Below are 26,657 nucleotides of genomic sequence, written 5' to 3'. Positions count from 1 at the left end.
CCAGAGGAATACCACCTTACCACAAGCACCTAAAGAGGAGGCTTCTCTCAGCTCTAGGTATCTGAGAAGGACCCTGAGATTGCGGCCTCAAGTGGAATGGACACCGTGATGCCCTGACTCGAAATAAGGCCGGATATCCTTGCAGTGACTTGAATGCAGGCTCGTCTTGCATCTCCCAAGACGAAAGGATGTCTGAATCCCCTGTGGAGACCATAGAAAAAGACCTAGTTCCCCACCTCATCACGACCAGAGGCCTCACAACCTTTGAAAACTCCAGAGGTACACGGAGATCAGTGCCTCCAAAGGAGACGATGCCTGACTCCTCGTGAAACTTGATAGGAGTCCCAGGATTCCTGTGGCACGTGGAAAGGGACCCTTGGTCTCCCGCGTCAGCTGGAGAGGCATCCCAATTGCCCTGCCAAGCCTCGAGGAGAATCCCGAGTTGTCCCTCGCAACTAGGGAGGAGTCCTGACGTCGCTGAACAAACACGTGTGTGGAAGGGCCATCCCCGTCGTAACTCGAGAATATACCCCAGGATCCTGCCGCAACTCGAGAAAGACCATGAGACTTCCCCCTCGCCGCGAGATGAGGCCCGATTCCCCTGCACTGCGTGCAGAGCAATTCAGAGTTGCACATCACACATGAAAGGAGCCTTGATTTCCTTGATGGCACTCCAGAGAAACCCCAAGAACACTGTTTCAAGGCTAGAGGGAAACTGAGGTCACTGTAGCAACACGAAAGAGCTCCGTGGACCAAGAATCAACTCGAGATGAGAGGTTAGTCCCTGGCTTCGACTCCAGAGGAATACCACCTTACTACAAGCACCTCAAGAGGAGGCTTCTCTCAGCTCTCGATATGTGAGAGGGACCCTGAGTTTGCGGCCTCAAGTGGAATGGATACCACGATGCCCTGACTCGAAATAAGGCCGGATATCCCTGCAGTGACTTGAATGCAGGCTTGTCTTGCATCTCCCAAGATGAAAGGATGTCTGAATCCCCTGTGGAGACCACAGAGAATGACCTACTTCCCCACCTCATCGCGACCGGAGGCCTCTCATCCTTTGAAAACTCCAGAGATACGCGGAGATCAGTGCCTCCAAAGGAGACGATGCCTGACTCCTCGTGAAACTTGATAGGAGTCCCAAGATTCCTGTGGCACGTGGAAAGGGACACTTGGTCTCCCCCCTCAGCTGGAGAGGCGTTTCAATTGCCCTGCCAAGTCTTGAGGAGAATCCCGAGTTGTCCCTCACAACTAGGCAGGAGTCCTGACGTCGCTGAACAAACACGTGGGTGGAAGGGCCATCCCTGTCGTAACTCGAGAATATAGCCCAGGTTCCCGCCGCAACGCGAGAAAAACCATGAGACTTCCCCCTCGCCGCGAGATGAGGCCCGATTCCCCTGCACTGCGTGCAGAGCAATTCAGAGTTGCACATCACACATGAAAGGAGCCTTGATTTCCTTGATGGCACTCCAGAGAAACCCCAAGAACACTGTTTCAAGGCTCGAGGGATCCTGAGGTCACTGTAGCAACACGAAAGAGCTCCGTGGACCAAAAATCAACTCGAGATGAGAGGTTAGTCCCTGGCTTCGACTCCAGAGGAATACCACCTTACCACAAGCACCTCAAGAGCAGGCTTATCTCAGCTCTAGGTATGTGAGAGGGACCCTGAGTTTGCGGCCTCAAGTGGAATCGAGACCGCGATGCCCTGACTCGAAATAAGGCCGAATAACCCTGCAGTGACTTGAATGCAGGCTCGTCTTGCATCTCCCAAGAAGAAAGGATGTCTGAATCCCCTGTGGAGACCGCAGAGAAAACCTACTTCCCCACCTCATCGCGAACGGAGGCCTCACAACCTTGGAAAAGTCCAGAGGTACGCGGAGATCAGTGCTTCCAAAGGAGACGATGCCTGACTCCTCGTGAAACTTGATAGGAGTCCCAGGATTCCTGTGACACATGGAAAGGGACCCTTGGTCTCCCGCCTCAGCTGGAGAGGCATCCCAATTGCCCTGCCAAGCCTCGAGGAGAATCCCGAGTTGTCCCTCGCAACTAGGCAGGAGTCCTGACGTCGCTGAACAAACACGTGGGTGGAAGGGCCATCCCCGTCGTAACTCGAGAATATACCCCAGGTTCCCGCCGCAACTCGAGAAAAACCATGAGACTTCCCCTTTGCCGCGAGATGAGGCCCGATTCCCCTGCACTGCGTGCAGAGCAATTCCGAGTTGCACATCACACATGAAAGGAGCCTTGATTTCCTTGCTGGCACTCCAGAGAAACCCCAAGAACACTCTTTCTAGGTAGAGGGATCCTGAGGTCACTGTAGCCACACAAAAGAGGTCCGTGGACAAAAAATCAACTCGAGTTAAGAGGTTAGTCCCTGGCTTCGACTCCAGAGGAATACCACCTTACCACAAGCACCTCAAGAGGAGGCTTCTCTCAGCTCTAGATATGTGAGAGGGACCCTGAGTTTGCGGCCTCAAGTGGAATGGACACCGTAATGTCCTGACTCGAAATAAGGCCAGATATCCTTGCAGTGACTTCAATGCAGGCTCGTCTTGCATCTGCCAAGATGAAAGGATGTCTGAATCCCCTGTGGAGACCACAGAGAAAGACCTAGTTTCCCACCTCATCGCGACCGGAGGCCTTACATCCTTTGAAAACTCCAGAGGTAGGCGCAGATAAGTGCCTCCAAAGGAGACGATGCCTGACTTCTCGTGAAACTTGATAGGAGTCCCAGGATTCCTGTGGCACGTGGAAAGGGACCCTTGGTCTCCCGCCTCAGCTGGAGAGGCGTCCCAATTGCCCTGCCAAGCCTCGAGGAGAATCCCGAGTTGTCCCTCGAAACTAGGCAGGAGTCCTGACGTCGCTGAACAAACACGTGGGTGGAGGGGCCATCCCCATTATAACTCGAGAATATACCCCAGGTTCCCGCCGCAACTCGAGAAAAACCATGAGACTTTCCCCTCGCCGCGAGATGAGGCCCGATTCCCCTGCACTGCGTGCCGAGCAATTCCGTCTTGCACATCACACATGAAACGAGCCTTGATTTCCTTGATGGCACTCCAGAGAAACCCCAAGAAAACTGTTTCAAGGCTAGAGGGATCCTGAGGTCACTGTAGCAACACGAAAGAGCTCCGTGGACCAAAAATCAACTCGAGATGAGAGGTTAGTCCCTGGCTTCGACTCCAGAGGAATACCACCTTACCACAAGCACCTCAAGAGGAGGCTTCTCTCAGCTCTACCTATGTGCTGAGTTTGCGGTCTCAAGTGGAATGGACACCGCGATGCCCTGACTCGAAATAAGGCCGGATATCCCTGCAGTGACTTGAATGCAGGCTCGTCTTGCATCTCCCAAGATGAAAAAATGTCTGAATCCCCTGTGGAGACCACAGAAAAAGACCTAGTTCCCCACCTCATCGCGACCGGAGTCCTCAGATCCTTTGAAAACTCCAGAGGTACGCGGAGATCAGTGCCTCCAAAGGAGACGATGCCTGACTCCTCGTTAAACTTGATAGGAGTCCCAGGATTCCTGTGGCAGGTGGAAAGGGACCCTTGGTCTCCCGCCTCAGCTGGAGAGGCGTCCCAATTGCCCTGCCAAGCCTCGAGGAGAATCCCGAGTTGTCCCTCGCAACTAGGCAGGAGTCCTGACGTCGCTGAACAAACACGTGGGTGGAAGGGCCATCCCCGTCGTAACTCGAGAATATACCCCAGGTTCCCGCCGCAACTCGAGAAAAACCATGAGACTTCCCCCTCGCCGCGAGATGAGGCCCGATTCCCCTGCACTGCGTGCAGAGCAATTCCGTGTTGCACATCACACATGAAAGGAGCCTTGATTTCCTTGGTGGCACTCCAGAGAAACCCCAAGAACACTGTTTGAAGGCTAGAGGGATCCTGAGGTCACTGTAGCAACACGAAAGAGCTCCGTGGACCAAAAATCAACTCGAGATGAGAGGTTAGTCCCTGGCTTCGACTCCAGAGGAATACCACCTTACCACAAGCACCTCAAGAGGAGGCTTCTCTCGGCTCTAGCTATGTGAGAGGGACCCTGATTTTGCGGCCTCAAGTGGAATGGACACCGCGATGCCCTGACTCGAAATAAGGCCGGATATCCCTGCAGTGACTTAAATGCAGGCTCGATTTGCATCTCCCAAGACGAAAGGATGTCTGAATCCCCTGTGGAGACCACAGAGAAAGACATAGTTCCCCACTTCATCGCGACCGGAGGGCTCACATCCTTTGAAAACTCCAGAGGTATGCGGAGATCAGTGCCTCCAAAGGAGACGATGCCTGACTCCTCGTGAAACTTGATAGGAGTCCCAAGATTCCTGTGGCACGTGGAAAGGGACACTTGGTCTCCCCCCTCAGCTGGAGAGGCGTTCCAATTGCCCTGCCAAGTCTCGAGAAGAATCCCGAGTTGTCCCTCACAAATAGGCAGGAGTCCTGACGTCGCTGAACAAACACGTGGGTGGAAGGGCCATCCCCGTCGTAACTCGAGAATATAGCCCAGGTTCCCACCGCAACTCGAGAAAAACCATGAGACTTCCCCCTCGCCGCAAAATGAGGCCCGAATCCCCTGCACTGCGTGCAGAGCAATGCCGTGTTGCACATCACACATGAAAGGAGCCTTGATTTCCTTGATGGCACTCCAGAGAAACCCCAAGAACACTGTTTCAAAGCTCGAGGGATCCTGAGGTCACTGTAGCAACACGAAAGAGCTCCGTGGACCAAAAATCAACTCGAGATGAGAGGTTAGTCCCTGGCTTCGACTCCAGAGGAATACCACCTTACCACAAGCACCTCAAGAGCAGGCTTATCTCAGCTCTAGGTATGTGAGAGGGACCCTGAGTTTGCGGCCTCAAGTGGAATCGAGACCGCGATGCCCTGACTCGAAATAAGGCCGAATATCCCTGCAGTGACTTGAATGCAGGCTCGTCTTGCATCTCCCAAGAAGAAAGGATGTCTGAATCCCCTGTGGAGACCGCAGAGAAAACCTACTTCCCCACCTCATCGCGAACGGAGGCCTCACAACCTTTGAAAAGTCCAGAGGTACGCGGAGATCAGTGCTTCCAAAGGAGACGATGCCTGACTCCTCGTGAAACTTGATAGGAGTCCCAGGATTTCTGTGACACATGGAAAGGGACCCTTGGTCTCCCGCCTCAGCTGGAGAGTCATCCCAATTGCCCTGCCAAGCCTCGAGGAGAATCCCGAGTTGTCCCTCGCAACTAGGCAGGAGTCCTGACGTCGCTGAACAAACACGTGGGTGGAACGGCCATCCCCGTCGTAACTCGAGAATATACCCCAGGTTCCCGCCGCAACTCGAGAAAAACCATGAGACTTCCCCTTTGCCGCGAGATGAGGCCCGATTCCCCTGCACTGCGTGCAGAGCAATTCCGAGTTGCACATCACACATGAAAGGAGCCTTGATTTCCTTGATGGCACTCCAGAGAAACCCCAAGAACACTGTTCCAAGGCTAGAAGGATCCTGAGGTCACTGTAGCAACACGAAAGAGCTCCGTGGACCAAAAATCAACTCGAGATGAGAGGTTAGTCCCTGGCTTCGACTCCAGAGGAATACCACCTTACCAGAAGCACCTCAAGAGAAGGCTTCTCTCAGCTCTAGGTATGTGAAAGGGACCCTGAGTTGGCGGCCTCAAGTGCAATGGACACCGTGATGTCCTGACTCGAAATAAGGCCAGATATCCTTGCAGTGACTTCAATGCAGGCTCGTCTTGCATCTGCCAAGACGAAAGGATGTCTGAATCCCCTGTGGAGACCACAGAGAAAGAACTAGTTTCCCACCTCATCGCGACCGGAGGCCTTACATCCTTTGAAAACTCCAGAGGTACGCGCAGATAAGTGCCTCCAAAGGAGACGATGCCTGACTTCTCGTGAAACTTGATAGGAGTCCCAGGATTCCTGTGGCACGAGGAAAGGGAACCTTGGTCTCCCGCCTCAGCTGGAGAGGCGTCCCAATTGCCCTGCCAAGCCTCGAGGAGAATCCCGAGTTGTCCCTCGCAACTAGGCAGGAGTCCTGACGTCGCTGAACAACCACGTGGGTGAAGGGGTCATCCCCATTATAAGTCGAGAATATACCCCAGGTTCCCGCCGCAACTCGAGAAAAACCATGAGACTTTCCCCTCGCCGCGAGATGAGGCCCGATTCCCCTGCACTGCGTGCCGAGCAATTCCGTCTTGCACATCACACATGAAACGAGCCTTGATTTCCTTGATGGCACTCCAGAGAAACCCCAAGAAAACTGTTTCAAGGCTAGAGGGATCCTGAGGTCACTGTAGCAACACGAAAGAGCTCCGTGGACCAAAAATCAACTCGAGATGAGAGGTTAGTCCCTGGCTTCGACTCCAGAGTAATACCACCTTACCACAAGCACCTCAAGAGGAGGCTTCTCTCAGCTCTACCTATGTGCTGAGTTTGCGGTCTCAAGTGGAATGGACACCGCGATGCCCTGACTCGAAATAAGGCCGGATATCCCTGCAGTGACTTGAATGCAGGCTCGTCTTGCATCTCCCAAGATGAAAAAATGTCTGAATCCCCTGTGGAGACCACAGAAAAAGACCTAGTTCCCCACCTCATCGCGACCGGAGTCCTCAGATCCTTTGAAAACTCCAGAGGTACGCGGAGATCAGTGCCTCCAAAGGAGACGATGCCTGACTCCTCGTTAAACTTGATAGGAGTCCCAGGATTCCTGTGGCAGGTGGAAAGGGACCCTTGGTCTCCCGCCTCAGCTGGAGAGGCGTCCCAATTGCCCTGCCAAGCCTCGAGGAGAATCCCGAGTTGTCCCTCGCAACTAGGCAGGAGTCCTGACGTCGCTGAACAAACACGTGGGTGGAAGGGCCATCCCCGTCGTAACTCGAGAATATACCCCAGGTTCCCGCCGCAACTCGAGAAAAACCATGAGACTTCCCCCTCGCCGCGAGATGAGGCCCGATTCCCCTGCACTGCGTGCAGAGCAATTCCCTGTTGCACATCACACATGAAAGGAGCCTTGATTTCCTTGGTGGCACTCCAGAGAAACCCCAAGAACACTGTTTCAAGGCTAGAGGGATCCTGAGGTCACTGTAGCAACACAAAAGAGCTCCATGGACCAAAAATCAACTCGAGATGAGAGGTTAGTCCCTGGCTTCGACTCCAGAGGAATACCACCTTACCACAAGCACCTCAAGAGGAGACTTCTCTCAGCTCTAGGTATGTGAGAGGGACCCTGAGTTTGCGGCCTCAAGTGGAATGGACACCGCGATGCCCTGACTCGAAATAAGGCCGGATATCCCTGCAGTGACTTGAATGCAGGCTCCTCTTGCATGTCCCAAGACGAAAGGATGTCTGAATCCCCTGTGGAGACCACAGAGAAAGACCTACTTCTCCACCTCATCGCGACCGGAGCCCTCACATCCTTTGAAAACTCCAGAGGTACACGGAGATCAGTGCCTCCAAAGGAGACGATGCCTGACTCCTCGTGAAACTTGATAGGAGTCCCAGGATTCCTGTGGCACGTGGAAAGGGACACTTGGTCCCCCGCCTCAGCTGGAGAGGCGTCCCAATTGCCCTGCCAAGCCTCGAGGAGAATCCCGAGTTGTCCCTCGCAACTAGGCAGGAGTCCTGCCGTCGATGAACAAACACGTAGGTGGAAGGGCCATCCCCGTCGTAACTCGAGAATATACCCCAGGTTCCCGCCGCAACTCGAGAAAAACCATGAGACTTCCCCCTCACCGCGAGATGAGGCCCGATTCCCCTGCACTGCGTGCAGAGCAATTCCGTGTTGCACATCACACATGAAAGGAGCCTTGATTTCCTTGATGGCACTCCAGAGAAACCCCAAGAACACTGTTTCAAGGCTAGAGGGATCCTGAGGTCACTGGAGCAACACGAAAGAGCTCCGTGGACCAAAAATCAACTCGAGATGAGAGGTTAGTCGCTGGCTTCGACTCCAGAGGAATACCACCTTACCACAAGCACCTCAAGAGGAGGCTTCTCTCAGCTCTAGGTATGTGAGAGGGACCCTGAGTTTGCGGCCTCAATTGGAATGGACACCGCGATGCCCTGACTCGAAATAAGGCCGGATATCCCTGCAGTGACTTGAATGCAGGCTCGTCTTGCATCTCCCAAGACGAAAGGATGTCTGAATCCCCTGTGGAGACCACAGAGAAAGACCTAGTTCCCCACCTCATCGCGACCGGAGGCCTCACATTTTGAAAACTCCAGAGGTACGCGGAGATCAGTGCCTCCAAGGGAGACGATGCCTGACTCCTCGTGAAACTTGATAGGAGTCCCAGGATTCCTGTGCACGTGGAAAGGGACCCTTGGTCTCCCGCCTTAGCTAGAGAGGCGTCCCAATTGCCCTGCCAAGCCTCGAGGAGAATCCCGAGTTGTCCCTCGCAACTAGGCAGGAGTCCTGCCGTCGCTGAACAAACACGTGGTTGGAAGCGCCATCCCCGTCCTAACTCGAGAATATACCCCAGGTTCCCGCCGCAACTCCAGAAAAACCATGAGACTTCCCCCTCACCGCGATATGAGGCCCGATTACCCTGCACTGTGTGCAGAGCAATTCCGTGTTGCACATCACACATGAAAGGAGCCTTGATTTCCTTGATGGCACTCCAGAGAAACCCCAAGAACACTGTTTCAAGGCTAGCGGGATCCTGAGGTCACTGTAGCAACACGAAAGAGCTCCGTGGACCAACAATCAACTCGAGATGAGAGGTTAGTCCCTGGCTTCGACTCCAGAGGAATACCACCTTAGCACAAGCACCTCAAGAGGAGGCTTCTCTCAGCTCTACCTATGTGCTGAGTTTGCGGTCTCAAGTGAAATGGACACCGCGAGGCCCTGACTCGAAATAAGGCCGGATATCCCTGCAGTGACTTGAATGTAGGCTCGTCTTGCATCTCCCAAGATGAAAGGATGTCTGAATCCCCTGTGGAGACCACAGAGAAAGACCTAGTTCCCCACCTCATCGCGACCGGAGGCCTCACGTCCTTTGAAAACTCCAGAGGTACGCGGAGATCAGTGCCTCCAAAGGAGACGATGCCTGACTCATTGTGAAACTTGATAGGAGTCCCAGGATTCCTGTGGCACGTGGAAAGGGACCCTTGGTCTCCCGCCTCAGCTGGAGAGGCGTCCCAATTGCCCTGCCAAGCCTCGAGGAGAATCCCGAGTTGTCCCTCGAAACTAGGCAGGAGTCCTGACGTCGCTGAACAAACACGTGGGTGGAAGGCCATCCCCGTCGTAACTCGAGAATATACCCCAGGTTCCCGCCGCAACTCCAGAAAAACCATGAGACTTCCCCCTCGCCGCGAGATGAGGCCCGATTCCCCTGCACTGCGTGCAGAGCAATTCAGTGTTGCACGTCACACATGAAAGGAGCCTTAATTTCCATGATGGCACTCCAGAGAAACCCCAAGAATACTGTTTCAAGGCTAGAGGGATCCTGAGGTCCCTGTAGCAACACGAAAGAGCTCCGTGGACCAAAAATCAACTCGAGATGAGAGATTAGTCCCTGGCTTCGACTCCAGAGGAATACCACCTTACCACAAGCACCTCAAGCGGAGGCTTCTCTCAGCTCTAGGTATGTGAGAGGGACCCTGAGTTTGCGGCCTCAAGTGGAATGGACACCGCGATGCCCTGACTCGAAATAAGGCCGGATATCCCTGCAGTGACTTGAATGCAGGCTCGTCTTGCATCTGCCAAGATGAAAGGATGTCTGAATCCCCTGTGGAGACCACAGAGAAAGACCTAGTTTCCCACCTCATCGCGACCGGAGGCCTTACATCCTTTGAAAACTCCAGAGGTACGCGGAGATCAGTGCCTCCAAAGGAGACGATGCCTGACTTCTCGTGAAACTTGATAGGAGTCCCAGGATTCCTGTGGCACGTGGAAAGGGACCCTTGGTCTCCCGCCTCAGCTGGAGAGGCGTCCCAATTGCCCTGCCAAGCCTCGAGGAGAATCCCGAGTTGTCCCTCGAAACTAGGCAGGAGTCCTGACGTCACTGAACAAACACGTGGGTGGAAGGGCCATCCCCGTCGTAACTCGAGAATATACCCCAGGTTCCCGCCGCAACTCGAGAAAAACCATGAGACTTCCCCCTCGCCGCAAAATGAGGCCCGATTCCCCTGCACTGCGTGCAGAGCAATTCCGTGTTGCACATCACACGTGAAAGGAGCCTTGATTTCCTTGATGGCACTCCAGAGAAACCCCAAGAACACTCTTTCAAGGGTAGAGGGATCCTGAGGTCACTGTAGCAACACGAAAGAGCTCCGTGGACCAAAAATCAACTCGAGATGAGAGGTTAGTCCCTGGCTTCGACTCCAGAGGAATACCACCTTACCACAAGCACCTCAAGAGGAGGCTTCTCTCAGCTCTAGGTATGTGAGAGGGACCCTGAGTTTGCGCCCTCAAGTGGAATGGACACCGCGATTCCCTGACTCGAAATAAGGCCGGATATCCCTGCAGTGTCTTGAATGCAGGCTCGTCTTTCATCTCCCAAGACGAAAGGATGTCTGAATCCCCTGTGGAGACCACAGAGAAAGACCTAGTTCCCCACCTCATCGCGACCGGAGGCCTCACATTCTTTGAAAACTCCAGAGGTACGCGGAGATCAGTGCCTCCAAAGGAGACGATGCCTGACTCCTTGTGAAACTTGATAGGCGTCACAGGATTCCTGTGGCACGTGGAAAGGGACACTTGGTCTCCCGCCTCAGCTGGAGAGGCGTCCCAATTGCCCTGCCAAGCCTCGAGGAGAATCCCGAGTTGTCCCTCGCAACTAGGCAGGAGTCCTGACGTCGCTGAACAAACACGTGGGTGGACGGGCCATCCCCATTGTAACTCGAGAATATACCCCAGGTTCCCGCCGCAACTCGAGAAAAACCATGAGACTTCCCCCTCACCGGGAGATGAGGCCCGATTCCCCTGCACTGCGTGCAGAGCAATTCCGTGTTGCACATCACACATGAAAGGAGCCTTGATTTCCTTGATGGCACTCCAGAGAAACCCCAAGAAAACTGTTTCAAGGCTAGAGGGATCCTGAGGTCACTGTAGCAACACGAAAGAGCTCCGTGGACCAAAAATCAACTCGAGATGAGAGGTTAGTCGCTGGCTTCGACTCCAGAGGAATACCACCTTACCACAAGCACCTCAAGAGGAGGCTTCTCTCAGCTCTACCTATGTGCTGAGTTTGCGGTCTCAAGTGGAATGGACACCGCGATGCCCTGACTCGAAATAAGGCCGGATATCCCTGCAGTGACTTGAATGCAGGCTCCTCTTGCATCTCCCAAGACGAAAGGATGTCTGAATCCCCTGTGGAGACCACAGAGAAATACCTACTTCCCCACCTCATCGCGACCGGAGGCCTCACATCCTTTGAAAACTCCAGAGGTACGCGGAGATCAGTGCCTCCAAAGGAGACGATGCCTGACTCCTCGTGAAACTTGATAGGAGTCCCAGGATTCCTGTGGCACGTGGAAAGGGACACTTGGTCTCCCGCCTCAGCTGGAGAGGCGTCCCAATTGCCCTGCCAAGCCTCGAGGAGAATCCCGAGTTGTCCCTCGCAACTAGGCAGGAGTCCTGCCGTCGATGAACAAACACGTAGGTGGAAGGGCCATCCCCGTCGTAAATCGAGAATATACCCCAGGTTCCCGCCGCAACTCGAGAAAAACCATGAGACTTCCCCCTCACCGCGAGATGAGGCCAGATTCCCCTGCACTGCGTGCAGAGCAATTCCTCTTGCACATCACACATGAAAGGAGCCTTGATTTCCTTTATGGCACTCCAGAGAAAGCCCAAGAACCCTGTTTCAAGGCTAGAGGGATCCTGAGGTCACTGGAGCAACACTAAAGAGCTCCGTGGACCAAAAATCAACTCGAGATGAGAGGTTAGTCACTGGCTTCGACTCCAGAGGAATACCACCTTACCACAAGCACCTCAAAAGGAGGCTTCTCTCAGTTCTAGGTATGTGAGAGGGACCCTGAGTTTGCGGCCTCAAGTGGAATGGACACCGCGATGCCCTGAATCGAAATAAGGCCGGATATCCCTGCAGTGACTTGAATGCAGGCTCGTCTTGCATCTCCCAAATCGAAAGGATGTCTAAATCCCCTGTGGAGACCACAGAGAAAGACCTACTTCCCCACCTCATCGCGACCGGAGGCCTCACATCCTTTGAAAACTCCAGAGGTACGCGGAGATCAGTGCCTCCAAAGGAGACGATGCCTGACTCCTCGTGAAACTTGATAGGAGTCCCAGGATTCCTGTGGCACGTGGAAAGGGACACTTGGTCCCCCGCCTCAGCTGGAGAGGCGTCCCAATTGCCCTGCCAAGCCTCGAGGAGAATCCCGAGTTGTCCCTCGCAACTAGGCAGGAGTCCTGCCGTCGATGAACAAACACGTAGGTGGAAGGGCCTACCCGTCGTAACTCGAGAATATTCCCCAGGTTCCCGCCGCAACTCGAGAAAAACCATGAGACTTCCCCCTCGCCGCGAGATGAGGCCCGATTCCCCTGCACTGCGTGCAGAGCAATTCCGTGTTGCACATCACACATGAAAGGAGCCTTGATTTCCTTGATGGCACTCCAGAGAAACCCCAAGAACCCTGTTTCAAGGCTAGAGGGATCCTGAGGTCACTGGAGCAACACGAAAGAGCTCCGTGGACCAAAAATCAACTCGAGATGAGAGGTTAGTCGCTGGCTTCAACTCCAGAGGAATACCACCTTACCACAAGCACCTCAAGAGGAGGCTTCTCTCAGCTCTAGGTATGTGAGAGGGACCCTGAGTTTGCGGCCTCAAGTGGAATGGACACCGCGATGCCCTGAATCGAAATAAGGCCGGATATCCCTGCAGTGACTTGAATGCAGGCTCGTCTTGCATCTCCCAAGACGAAAGGATGTCTGAATCCCCTGTGGAGACCACAGAGAAAGACCTAGTTCCCCACCTCATCGCGACCGGAGGCCTCACATTTTGAAAACTCCGGAGGTACGCGGAGATCAGTGCCTCCAAGGGAGACGATGCCTGACTCCTCGTGAAACTTGATAGGAGTCCCAGGATTCCTGTGCACGTGGAAAGGGACCCTTGGTCTCCCGCCTCAGCTAGAGAGGCGTCCCAATTGCCCTGCCAAGCCTCGAGGAGAATCCCGAGTTGTCCCTCGCAACTAGGCAGGAGTCCTGCCGTCGCTGAACAAACACGTGGTTGGAAGCGCCATCCCCGTCGTAACTCGAGAATATACCCCAGGTTCCCGCCGCAACTCCAGAAAAACCATGAGACTTCCCCCTCACCGCGATATGAGGCCCGATTACCCTGCACTGTGTGCAGAGCAATGCCGTGTTGCACATCACACATGAAAGGAGCCTTGATTTCCTTGATGGCACTCCAGAGAAAACCCAAGAACAATGTTTCAAGGCTAGCGGGATCCTGAGGTCACTGTAGCAACACGAAAGAGCTCCGTGGACCAACAATCAACTCGAGATGAGAGGTTAGTCCCTGGCTTCGACTCCAGAGGAATACCACCTTACCACAAGCACCTCAAGCGGAGGCTTCTCTCAGCTCTAGGTATGTGAGAGGGACCCTGAGTTTTTGGCCTCAAGTGGAATGGACACCGCGATGCCCTGACTCGAAATAAGGCCGGATATCCCTGCAGTGACTTGAATGCAGGCTCGTGTTGCATCTCCCAAGATGAAAAACTGTCTGAATCCCCTGTGGAGACCACAGAAAAAGACCAAGTTCCCCACCTCATCGCGACCGGAGTCCTCAGATCCTTTGAAAACTCCAGAGGTACGCGGAGATCAGTGCCTCCAAAGGAGACGATGCCTGACTCCTCGTTAAACTTGATAGGAGTCCCAGGATTCCTGTGGCACGTGGAAAGGGACCCTTGGTCTCCCGCCTCAACTGGAGAGGCGTCCCAATTGCCCTGCCAAGCCTGGAGGAGAATCCCGAGTTGTCCCTCGCAACTAGGCAGGAGTCCTGACGTCGCTGAACAAACACGTGTGTGGAAGGGCCATCCCCGTCGTAACTCGAGAATATACCCCAGGTTCCCGCCGCAACTCGAGAAAAACCATGAGACTTCCCCCTCGCCGCGAGATGAGGCCCGATTCCCCTGCACTGCGTGCAGAGCAATTCCGTGTTGCACATCACACATGAAAGGAGCCTTGATTTCCTTGGTGGCACTCCAGAGAAACCCCAAGAACACTGTTTCAAGGCTAGAGGGATCCTGAGGTCACTGTAGCAACACGAAAGAGCTCCGTGGACCAAAAATCAACTCGAGATGAGAGGTTAGTCGCTGGCTTCGACTCCAGAGGAATACCACCTTACCACAAGCACCTCAAGAGGAGGCTTCTCTCAGCTCTAGGTAAGTGAGAGGGACCCTGAGTTTGCGGCCTCAAGTGGAATGGACACCGCGATGCCCTGACTCGAAATAAGGCAGGATATCCCTGCAGTGACTTGAATGCAGGCTCCTCTTGCATCTCCCAAGACGAAAGGATGTCTGAATCCCCTGTGGAGACCACAGAGAAAGACCTACTTCCCCACCTCATCGCGACTGGAGGCTTCACATCCTTTGAAAACTCCAGAGGTACGCGGAGATCAGTGCCTCCAAAGGAGACGATGCCTGACTCCTCGTGAAACTTGATAGGAGTCCCAGGATTCCTGTGGCACGTGGAAAGGGACCCTTGGTCTCCCGCCTCAGCTGGAGAGGCGTCCCAATTGCCCTGCCAAGCCTCGAGGAGAATCCCGAGTTGTCCCTCGCAACTAGGCAGGAATCCTGACGTCACTGAACAAACACGTGGGTGGAAGGGCCATCCCCGTCATAACTCGAGAATATACCCCAGGTTCCCGCCGCAACTCGAGAAAAACCATGAGACTTCCCCCTCACCGCGAGATGAGGCCCGATTCCCCAGCACTGCGTGCAGAGCAATTCCGTGTTGCACATCACACATGAAAGGAGCCTTGATTTCCTTGATGGCACTCCAGAGAAACCCCAAGATCCCTGTTTCAAGGCTAGAGGGATCCTGAGGTCACTGGAGCAACACGAAAGAGCTCCGTGGACCAAAAATCAACTCGAGATGAGAGGTTAGTCGCTGGCTTCGACTCCAGAGGAATACCACCTTACCACAAGCACCTCAAGAGGAGGCTTCTCTCAGCTCTAGGTATGTGAGAGGGACCCTGAGTTTGCGGCCTCCAGTGGAATGGACACCGCGATGCCCTGACTCGAAATAAGGCCGGATATCCCTGCAGTGACTTGAATGCAGGCTCCTCTTGCATCTCCCAAGACGAAAGGATGTCTGAATCCCCTGTGGAGACCACAGAGAAAGACCTAGTTCCCCACCTCATCGCGACCGGAGGCCTCACATTTTGAAAACTCCAGAGGTACGCGGAGCTCAGTGCCTCCAAGGGAGACGATGCCTGACTCCTCGTGAAACTTGATAGGAGTCCCAGGATTCCTGTGGCACGTGGAAAGGGACCCTTGGTCTCCCGCCTCAGCTAGAGAGGGGTCCCAATTGCCCTGCCAAGCCTCGAGGAGAATCCCGAGTTGTCCCTCGCAACTAGGCAGGAGTCCTCCCGTCGCTGAACAAACACGTGGTTGGAAGCGCCATCCCCGTCGTAACTCGAGAATATACCCCAGGTTCCCGCCGCAACTCCAGAAAAACCATGAGACTTCCCCCTCACCGCGATATGAGGCCCGATTACCCTGCACTGTGTGCAGAGCAATGCCGTGTTGCACATCACACATGAAAGGAGCCTTGATTTCCTTGATGGCACTCCAGAGAAAACCCAAGAACAATGTTTCAAGGCTAGCGGGATCCTGAGGTCACTGTAGCAACACGAAAGAGCTCCGTGGACCAACAATCAACTCGAGATGAGAGGTTAGTCCCTGGCTTCGACTCCAGAGGAATACCACCTTACCACAAGCACCTCAAGCGGAGGCTTCTCTCAGCTCTAGGTATGTGAGAGGGACCCTGAGTTTTTGGCCTCAAGTGGAATGGACACCGCGATGCCCTGACTCGAAATAAGGCCGGATATCCCTGCAGTGACTTGAATGCAGGCTCGTGTTGCATCTCCCAAGATGAAAAACTGTCTGAATCCCCTGTGGAGACCACAGAAAAAGACCAAGTTCCCCACCTCATCGCGACCGGAGTCCTCAGATCCTTTGAAAACTCCAGAGGTACGCGGAGATCAGTGCCTCCAAAGGAGACGATGCCTGACTCCTCGTTAAACTTGATAGGAGTCCCAGGATTCCTGTGGCACGTGGAAAGGGACCCTTGGTCTCCCGCCTCAACTGGAGAGGCGTCCCAATTGCCCTGCCAAGCCTGGAGGAGAATCCCGAGTTGTCCCTCGCAACTAGGCAGGAGTCCTGACGTCGCTGAACAAACACGTGTGTGGAAGGGCCATCCCCGTGGTAACTCGAGAATATACCCCAGGTTCCCGCCGCAACTCGAGAAAAACCATGAGACTTCCCCCTCGCCGCGAGATGAGGCCCGATTCCCCTGCACTGCGTGCAGAGCAATTCCGTGTTGCACATCACACATGAAAGGAGCCTTGATTTCCTTGGTGGCACTCCAGAGAAACCCCAAGAACACTGTTTCAAGGCTAGAGGGATCCTGAGGTCACTGTAGCAACACGAAAGAGCTCCGTGGACCAAAAATCAACTCGAGATGAGAGGTTAGTCGCTGGCTTCGACTCCAGAGGAATACCACCTTACCACAAGCACCTCAAGAGGAGGCTTCTCTCAGCTCTAGGTAAGTGAGAGGGACCCTGAGTTTGCGGCCTCAAGTGGAATGGACACCGCGATGCCCTGACTCGAAATAAGGCAGGATATCCCTGCAGTGACTTGAATGCAGGCTCCTCTTGCATCTCCCAAGACGAAAGGATGTCTGAATCCCCTGTGGAGACCACAGAGAAAGACCTACTTCCCCACCTCATCGCGACTGGAGGCTTCACATCCTTTGAAAACTCCAGAGGTACGCGGAGATCAGTGCCTCCAAAGGAGACGATGCCTGACTCCTCGTGAAACTTGATAGGAGTCCCAGGATTCCTGTGGCACGTGGAAAGGGACCCTTGGTCTCCCGCCTCAGCTGGAGAGGCGTCCCAATTGCCCTGCCAAGCCTCGAGGAGAATCCCGAGTTGTCCCTCGCAACTAGGCAGGAATCCTGACGTCACTGAACAAACACGTGGGTGGAAGGGCCATCCCCGTCATAACTCGAGAATATACCCCAGGTTCCCGCCGCAACTCGAGAAAAACCATGAGACTTCCCCCTCACCGCGAGATGAGGCCCGATTCCCCAGCACTGCGTGCAGAGCAATTCCGTCTTGCACATCACACATGAAAGGAGCCTTGATTTCCTTGATGGCACTCCAGAGAAACCCCAAGATCCCTGTTTCAAGGCTAGAGGGATCCTGAGGTCACTGGAGCAACACGAAAGAGCTCCGTGGACCAAAAATCAACTCGAGATGAGAGGTTAGTCGCTGGCTTCGACTCCAGAGGAATACCACCTTACCACAAGCACCTCAAGAGGAGGCTTCTCTCAGCTCTAGGTATGTGAGAGGGACCCTGAGTTTGCGGCCTCCAGTGGAATGGACACCGCGATGCCCTGACTCGAAATAAGGCCGGATATCCCTGCAGTGACTTGAATGCAGGCTCCTCTTGCATCTCCCAAGACGAAAGGATGTCTGAATCCCCTGTGGAGACCACAGAGAAAGACCTAGTTCCCCACCTCATCGCGACCGGAGGCCTCACATTTTGAAAACTCCAGAGGTACGCGGAGCTCAGTGCCTCCAAGGGAGACGATGCCTGACTCCTCGTGAAACTTGATAGGAGTCCCAGGATTCCTGTGGCACGTGGAAAGGGACCCTTGGTCTCCCGCCTCAGCTAGAGAGGGGTCCCAATTGCCCTGCCAAGCCTCGAGGAGAATCCCGAGTTGTCCCTCGCAACTAGGCAGGAGTCCTCCCGTCGCTGAACAAACACGTGGTTGGAAGCGCCATCCCCGTCGTAACTCGAGAATATACCCCAGGTTCCCGCCGCAACTCCAGAAAAACCATGAGACTTCCCCCTCACCGCGATATGAGGCCCGATTACCCTGCACTGTGTGCAGAGCAATGCCGTGTTGCACATCACACATGAAAGGAGCCTTGATTTCCTTGATGGCACTCCAGAGAAAACCCAAGAACACTGTTTCAAGGCTAGCGGGATCCTGAGGTCACTGTAGCAACACGAAAGAGCTCCGTGGACCAACAATCACCTCGAGATGAGAGGTTAGTCCCTGGTTTCGACTCCAGAAGAATACCACCTTACCACAAGCACCTCAAGAGGAGGCTTCTCTCAGCTCTAGGTATGTGAGAGGGACCCTGATTTTGCGGCCTCAAGTGGAATGGACACCGCGATGCACTGACGTGAAATAAGGCCGGATATCCCTGCAGTGACTTGAATGCAGGCTCGTCTTGCATCTCCGAAGACGAAAGGATGTCTGAGTCCCCTGTGGAGACCACAGAGAAAGACCTAGTTCCCCACCTCATCGCGACCGTAGGCCTCACATCCTTTGAAAACCCCAGAGGTACGCGGAGATCAGTGCCTACAAAGGAGACGATGCCTGACTCCTCGTGAAACTTTATAGGAGTCCCAGGATTCCTGTGGCACATGGAAAGGGACCCTTGGTCTCCCGCCTCAGCTGGAGAGGCGTCCCAATTGCCCTGCCAAGCCTCGAGGAGAATCCCGAGTTGTCCCTCGCAACTAGCCAGGAGTACTGACGTCGCTGAAGAAACACGTGTGTGGAAGGGCCATCCCCGTCGTAACTCGAGAATATACCCCAGGTTCCCGCCGCAACTCGAGAAAAACCATGAGACTTCCCCCTCGCCGCGAGATGAGGCCCGATTCCCCTGCACTGTGTGCAGAGCAATTCCGTGTGGCACATCACACATGAAAGGAGCCTTGATTTCCATGGTGGCACTCCAGAGAAACCCCAAGAACATTGTTTCAAGGCTAGAGGGATCCTGAGGTCACTGTAGCAACACGAAAGAGCTCCGTGGACCACAAATCAACTCGAGATGAGAGATTAGTCCCTGGTTTCGACTCCAGAGGAATACCACCTTACCACAAGCACCTCAAGAGGAGGCTTCTCTCAGCTCTAGGTATGTGAGAGGGACCCTGAGTTTGCGGTCTAAAGTGTAATGGACACCGCGATGCCCTGACTCGAAATAAGGCCAGATATCCCTGCAGTGACTTGAATGCAGGCTCGTCTTGCATCTCCCAAGACGAAAGGATGTCTGAATCACCTGTGGAGACCACAGAGAAAGACCTAGTTCCCCACCTCATCGCGATCGGAGGCCTCACATCCTTTGAAAACTCCAGAGGGACGCGGAGATCAGCGCCTCCAAAGGAGACGATGCCTGACTCCTCGTGAAACTTGATAGGAGTCCCAGGATTCCTGTGGCACGTGGAAAGGGACCCTTGGTCTCCCGCCTCAGCTGGAGAGGCGTCCCAATTGCCCTGCCAAGCCTCGAGGAGAATCCCGAGTTGTCCCTCGCAACTAGCCAGGAGTCCTGACGTCGCTGAAGAAACACGTGTGTGGAAGGGCCATCCCCGTCGTAACTCGAGAATATACCCCAGGTTCCCGCCGCAACTCGAGAAAAACCATGAGACTTCCCCCTCGCCGCGAGATGAGGCCCGATTCCCCTGCACTGCGTGCAGAGCAATTCCGTGTTGCACATCACACATGAAAGGAGCCTTGATTTTCATGGTGGCACTCCAGAGAAACCCCAAGAACACTGTTTCAAGGCTAGAGGGATCCTGAGGTCACTGTAGCAACACGAAAGTGCTCCGTGGACCAAAAATCAACTCGAGATGAGAGGTTAGTCCCTGGCTTCGACTCCAGAGGAATACCACCTTAACACAAGCACCTCAAGAGGAGGCTTCTCTCAGCTCTAGGTATGATAGAGGGACCCTGAGTTTGCGGTCTCAAGTGGAATGGACACCGCGATGCCCTGACTCGAAATAAGGCCGGATATCCCTGCAGTGACTTGAATGCAGGCTCGTCTTGCATCTCCCAAGACGAAATGATGTCTGAATCCCCTGTGGAGACCACAGAGAAAAACCTAGTTCCCCACCTCATCGCGACCGGAGGCCTCACATCCTTTGAAACTCCAGAGGTACGCGGAGATCAGTGCCTCCAAAGGAGACAATGCCTGACTCCTCGTGAAACTTGATAGGAGTCCCAGGATTCCTGTGGCACGTGGAAAGGGACCCTTGGTCTCCCGCCTCAGCTGGAGAGGCGTCCCAATTGCCCTGCCAAGCCTCGAGGAGAATCCCGAGTTGTCCCTCGCAACTAGGCAGGAGTCCTGACGTCGCTGAACAAACACGTGGGTGGAAGGGCCATCCCCGTCGTAACTCGAGAATATACCCCAGGTTCCCGCCGCAACTCGAGAAAAACCATGAGACTTCCCCCTCGCCGCGAGATGAGGCCCGATTCCCCTGCACTGCTTGCAGAGCAATTCAGTGTTGCACGTCACACATGAAAGGAGCCTTAATTTCCTTGATGGCACTCCAGAGAAACCCCAAGAACACTGTTTGAAGGCTAGAGGGATCCTGAGGTCACTGTAGCAACACGAAAGAGCTCCGTGGACCAAAAATCAACTCGAGATGAGAGGTTAGTCCCTGGCTTCGACTCCAGAGGAATAGCACCTTACCACAAGCACCTCAAGAGGAGGCTTCTCTCAGCTCTACCTATGTGCTGAGTTTGCGGCCTCAAGTGGAATGGACACCGCGATGCCCTGACTCGAAATAAGGCAGGATATCCCTGCAGTGACTTGAATGCAGGCTCCTCTTGCATCTCCCAAGACGAAAGGATGTCTGAATCCCCTGTGGAGACCACAGAGAAAGACCTACTTCCCCACCTCATCGCGACTGGAGGCCTCACATCCTTTGAAAACTCCAGAGGTATGCGGAGATCAGTGCCTCCAAAGGAGACGATGCCTGACTCCTCGTGAAACTTGATAGGAGTCCCAGGATTCCTGTGGCACGTGGAAAGGGACCCTTGGTCTCCCGCCTCAGCTGGAGAGGCGTCCCAATTGCCCTGCCAAGCCTCGAGGAGAATCCCGAGTTGTCCCTCGCAACTAGGCAGGAATCCTGACGTCGCTGAACAAACACGTGGGTGGAAGGGCCATCCCCGTCATAACTCGAGAATATACCCCAGGTTCCCGCCGCAACTCGAGAAAAACCATGAGACTTCCCCCTCACCGCGAGTTGAGGCCCGATTCCCCAGCACTGCGTGCAGAGCAATTCCGTGTTGCACATCACACATGAAAGGAGCCTTGATTTCCTTGATGGCACTCCAGAGAAACCCCAAGATCCCTGTTTCAAGGCTAGAGGGATCCTGAGGTCACTGGAGCAACACGAAAGAGCTCCGTGGACCAAGAATCAACTCGAGATGAGAGGTTAGTCGCTGGCTTCGACTCCAGAGGAATACCACCTTACCACAAGCACCTCAAGAGGAGGCTTCTCTCAGCTCTAGGTATGTGAGAGGGACCCTGAGTTTGCGGCCTCCAGTGGAATGGACACCGCGATGCCCTGACTCGAAATAAGGCCGGATATCCCTGCAGTGACTTGAATGCAGGCTCGTCTTGCATCTCCCAAGACGAAAGGATGTCTGAATCCCCTGTGGAGACCACAGAGAAAGACCTAGTTCCCCACCTCATCGCGACCGGAGGCCTCACATTTTGAAAACTCCAGAGGTACGCGGAGATCAGTGCCTCCAAGGGAGACGATGCCTGACTCCTCGTGAAACTTGATAGGAGTCCCAGGATTCCTGTGGCACGTGGAAAGGGACCCTTGGTCTCCCGCCTCAGCTAGAGAGGGGTCCCAATTGCCCTGCCAAGCCTCGAGGAGAATCCCGAGTTGTCCCTCGCAACTAGGCAGGAGTCCTGCCGTCGCTGAATAAACACGTGGTTGGAAGCGCCATCCCCGTCGTAACTCGAGAATATACCCCAGGTTCCCGCCGCAACTCCAGAAAAACCATGAGACTTCCCCCTCACCGCGATATGAGGCCCGATTACCCTGCACTGTGTGCAGAGCAATGCCGTGTTGCACATCACACATGAAAGGAGCCTTGATTTCCTTGATGGCACTCCAGAGAAAACCCAAGAACACTGTTTCAAGGCTAGCGGGATCCTGAGGTCACTGTAGCAACACGAAAGAGCTCCGTGGACCAACAATCACCTCGAGATGAGAGGTTAGTCCCTGGTTTCGACTCCAGAAGAATACCACCTTACCACAAGCACCTCAAGAGGAGGCTTCTCTCAGCTCTAGGTATGTGAGAGGGACCCTGATTTTGCGGCCTCAAGTGGAATGGACACCGCGATGCACTGACGTGAAATAAGGGCGGATATCCCTGCAGTGACTTGAATGCAGGCTCGTCTTGCATCTCCGAAGACGAAAGGATGTCTGAGTCCCCTGTGGAGACCACAGAGAAAGACCTAGTTCCCCACCTCATCGCGACCGTAGGCCTCACATCCTTTGAAAACCCCAGAGGTACGCGGAGATCAGTGCCTACAAAGGAGACGATGCCTGACTCCTCGTGAAACTTGATAGGAGTCCCAGGATTCCTGTGGCACGTGGAAAGGGACCCTTGGTCTCCCGCCTCAGCTGGAGAGGCGTCCCAATTGCCCTGCCAAGCCTCGAGGAGAATCCCGAGTTGTCCCTCGCAACTAGCCAGGAGTACTGACGTCGCTGAAGAAACACGTGTGTGGAAGGGCCATCCCCGTCGTAAATCGAGAATATACCCCAGGTTCCCGCTGCAACTCGAGAAAAACCATGAGACTTCCCCCTCGCCGCGAGATGAGGCCCGATTCCCCTGCACTGTGTGCAGAGCAATTCCGTGTGGCACATCACACATGAAAGGAGCCTTGATTTCCATGGTGGCACTCCAGAGAAACCCCAAGAACATTGTTTCAAGGCTAGAGGGATCCTGAGGTCACTGTAGCAACACGAAAGAGCTCCGTGGACCACAAATCAACTCGAGATGAGAGATTAGTCCCTGGTTTCGACTCCAGAGGAATACCACCTTACCACAAGCACCTCAAGAGGAGGCTTCTCTCAGCTCTAGGTATGTGAGAGGGACCCTGAGTTTGCGGTCTAAAGTGTAATGGACACCGCGATGCCCTGACTCGAAATAAGGCCGGATATCCCTGCAGTGACTTGAATGCAGGCTCGTCTTGCATCTCCCAAGACGAAAGGATGTCTGAATCACCTGTGGAGACCACAGAGAAAGACCTATTTCCCCACCTCATCGCGATCGGAGGCCTCACATCCTTTGAAAACTCCAGAGGGACGCGGAGATCAGCGCCTCCAAAGGAGACGATGCCTGACTCCTCGTGAAACTTGATAGGAGTCCCAGGATTCCTGTGGCACGTGGAAAGGGACCCTTGGTCTCCCGCCTCAGCTGGAGAGGCATCCCAATTGCCCTGCCAAGCCTCGAGGAGAATCCCGAGTTGTCCCTCGCAACTAGGCAGGAGTCCTGACGTCGCTGAACAAACACGTGGGTGGAAGGGCCATCCCCGTCGTAAATCGAGAATATACCCCAGGTTCCCGCCGCAACTCGAGAAAAACCATGAGACTTCCCCCTCGCCGTGAGATGAGGCCCGATCCCCTGCACTGCGTGCAGAGCAATTCCGTCTTGCACATCACACATGAAAGGAGCCTTGATTTCCTTGATGGCACTCCAGAGAAACCCCAACAACACTGTTTCAAGCCTAGAGGGATCCTGAGGTCACTGTAGCAACACGAAAGAGCTCCGTGGACCAAAAATCAACTCGAGATGAGAGGTTAGTCGTTGGCTTCGACTCCAGAGGAATGCCACCTTACCACAATCACCTCAAGAGGAGGCTTCTATCAGCTCTAGGTATGTGAGAGGGACCCTGAGTTTGTGACCTCAAGTGGAATGGACACCGCGATGCCCTGACTCGAAATAAGGCCGGATATCCCTGCAGTGACTTGAATGCAGGCTCGTCTTGCATCTCCCAAGACGAAAGGATGTCTGAATCCCCTGTGGAGACCACAGAGAAAGACCTAGTTCCCCACATCATCGCGACTGGAGGCCTCACATCCTTTGAAAACTCCAGAGGTACGCGGAGATCAGTGCCTCCAAAGGAGACGATGCCTGACTCCTCGTGAAAATTTATAGAAGTCCCAGGATTCCTGTGGCACGTTGAAAGGGACCCTTGGTCTCCCGCCTCAGCTGGAGAGGCGTCCCAATTGCCCTGCCAAGCCTCGAGGAGAATCCCGAGTTGTCCCTCGCAACTAGCCAGGAGTCCTGACGTCGCTGAACAAACACGTGTGTGGAAGGGCCATCCCCGTCGTAACTCGAGAATATACTCCAGGTTCCCGCCGCAACTCGAGAAAAACCATGAGACTTCCCCCTCGCCGCGAGATGAGGCCCGATTCCCCTGCACTGCGTGCAGAGCAATTCCGTGTTGCACATCACACATGAAAGGAGCCTTGATTTCCTTGATGGCACTCCAGAGAAACACCAAGAACACTCTTTCAAGGCTAGAGGGATCCTGAGGTCACTGTAGCAACACGAAAGAGCTCCGTGGACCAAAAATCAACTCGAGATAAGAGATTAGTCCCTGGCTTTGACTCCAGAGGAATACCACCTTACCACAAGCACCTCAAGAGGAGGCTTCTCTCAGCTCTAGGTATGTGAGAGGGACCCTGAGTTTGCGGTCTAAAGTGTAATGGACACCGCGATGCACTGACTCGAAATAAGGCCGGATATCCCTGCAGTGACTTGAATGCAGGCTCGTCTTGCATCTCCCAAGACGAAAGGATGTCTGAATCACCTGTGTAAACCACAGAGAAAGACCTATTTCCCCACCTCATCGCGATCGGAGGCCTCACATCCTTGGAAAACTCCAGAGGTATGCGGAGATCAGTGCCTCCAAAGGAGACGATGCCTGACTCCTCGTGAAACTTGATAGGAGTCCCAGGATTCCTGTGGCACGTGGAAAGGGACCCTTGGTCTCCCGCCTCAGCTGGAGAGGCGTCCCAATTGCCCTGCCAAGCCTCGAGGAAAATCCCGAGTTGTCCCTCGCAACTAGCCAGGAGTACTGACGTCGCTGAAGAAACACGTGTGTGGAAGGGCCATCCCCGTCGTAACTCGAGAATATACCCCAGGTTCCCGCCGCAACTCGAGAAAAACCATGAGACTTCCCCCTCGCCGCGAGATGAGGCCCGATTCCCCTGCACTGCGTGCAGAGCAATTCCGTGTTGCACATCACACATGAAAGGAGCCTTGATTTTCATGGTGGCACTCCAGAGAAACCCCAAGAACACTGTTTCAAGGCTAGAGGGATCCTGAGGTCACTGTAGCAACACGAAAGTGCTCCGTGGACCAAAAATCAACTCGAGATGAGAGGTTAGTCCCTGGCTTCGACTCCAGAGGAATACCACCTTACCACAAGCACCTCAAGAGGAGGCTTCTCTCAGCTCTAGGTATGATAGAGGGACCCTGAGTTTGCGGCCTCAAGTGGAATGGACACCGCGATGCCCTGACTCGAAATAAGGCAGGATATCCCTGCAGTGACTTGAATGCAGGCTCCTCTTGCATCTCCCAAGACGAAAGGATGTCTGAATCCCCTGTGGAGACCACAGAGAAAGACCTACTTCCCCACCTCATCGCGACCGGAGGCCTCACATCCTTTGAAAACTCCAGAGGTACGCGGAGATCAGTGCCTCCAAAGGAGACGATGCCTGACTCCTCGTGAAACTTGATAGGAGTCCCAGGATTCCTGTGGCACGTGGAAAGGGACCCTTGGTCTCCCGCCTCAGCTGGAGAGGCGTCCCAATTGCCCTGCCAAGCCTCGAGGAGAATCCCGAGTTGTCCCTCGCAACTAGGCAGGAGTCCTGCCGTCGATGAACAAACACGTAGGTGGAAGGGCCATCCCCGTCGTAACTCGAGAATATACCCCAGGTTCCCGCCGCAACTCGAGAAAAACCATGAGACTTCCCCCTCACCGCGAGATGAGGCCCGATTCCCCTGCACTGCGTGCAGAGCAATTCCGTGTTGCACATCACACATGAAAGGAGCCTTGATTTCCTTGATGGCACTCCAGAGAAACCCCAAGAACCCTGTTTCAAGGCTAGAGGGATCCTGAGGTCACTGGAGCAACACGAAAGAGCTCCGTGGACCAAAAATCAACTCGAGATGAGAGGTTAGTCGCTGGCTTCGACTCCAGAGGAATACCACCTTACCACAAGCACCTCAAGAGGAGGCTTCTCTCAGCTCTAGCTATGTGAGAGGGACCCTGAGTTTGCGGCCTCCAGTGGAATGGACACCGCGATGCCCTGACTCGAAATAAGGCCGGATATCCCTGCAGTGACTTGAATGCAGGCTCCTCTTGCATCTCCCAAGACGAAAGGATGTCTGAATCCCCTGTGGAGACCACAGAGAAAGACCTAGTTCCCCACCTCATCGCGACCGGAGGCCTCACATTTTGAAAACTCCAGAGGTACGCGGAGATCAGTGCCTCCAAGGGAGACGATGCCTGACTCCTCGTGAAACTTGATAGGAGTCCCAGGATTCCTGTGCACGTGGAAAGGGACCCTTGGTCTCCCGCCTCAGCTAGAGAGGCGTCCCAATTGCCCTGCCAAGCCTCGAGGAGAATCCCGAGTTGTCCCTCGCAACT

This window comes from Cervus elaphus, chromosome 1, assembly GCF_910594005.1.
Source record: "Cervus elaphus chromosome 1, mCerEla1.1, whole genome shotgun sequence".
NCBI lineage: Eukaryota > Metazoa > Chordata > Mammalia > Artiodactyla > Cervidae > Cervus > Cervus elaphus.
Note: the sequence above shows the minus strand (reverse complement) of the source record.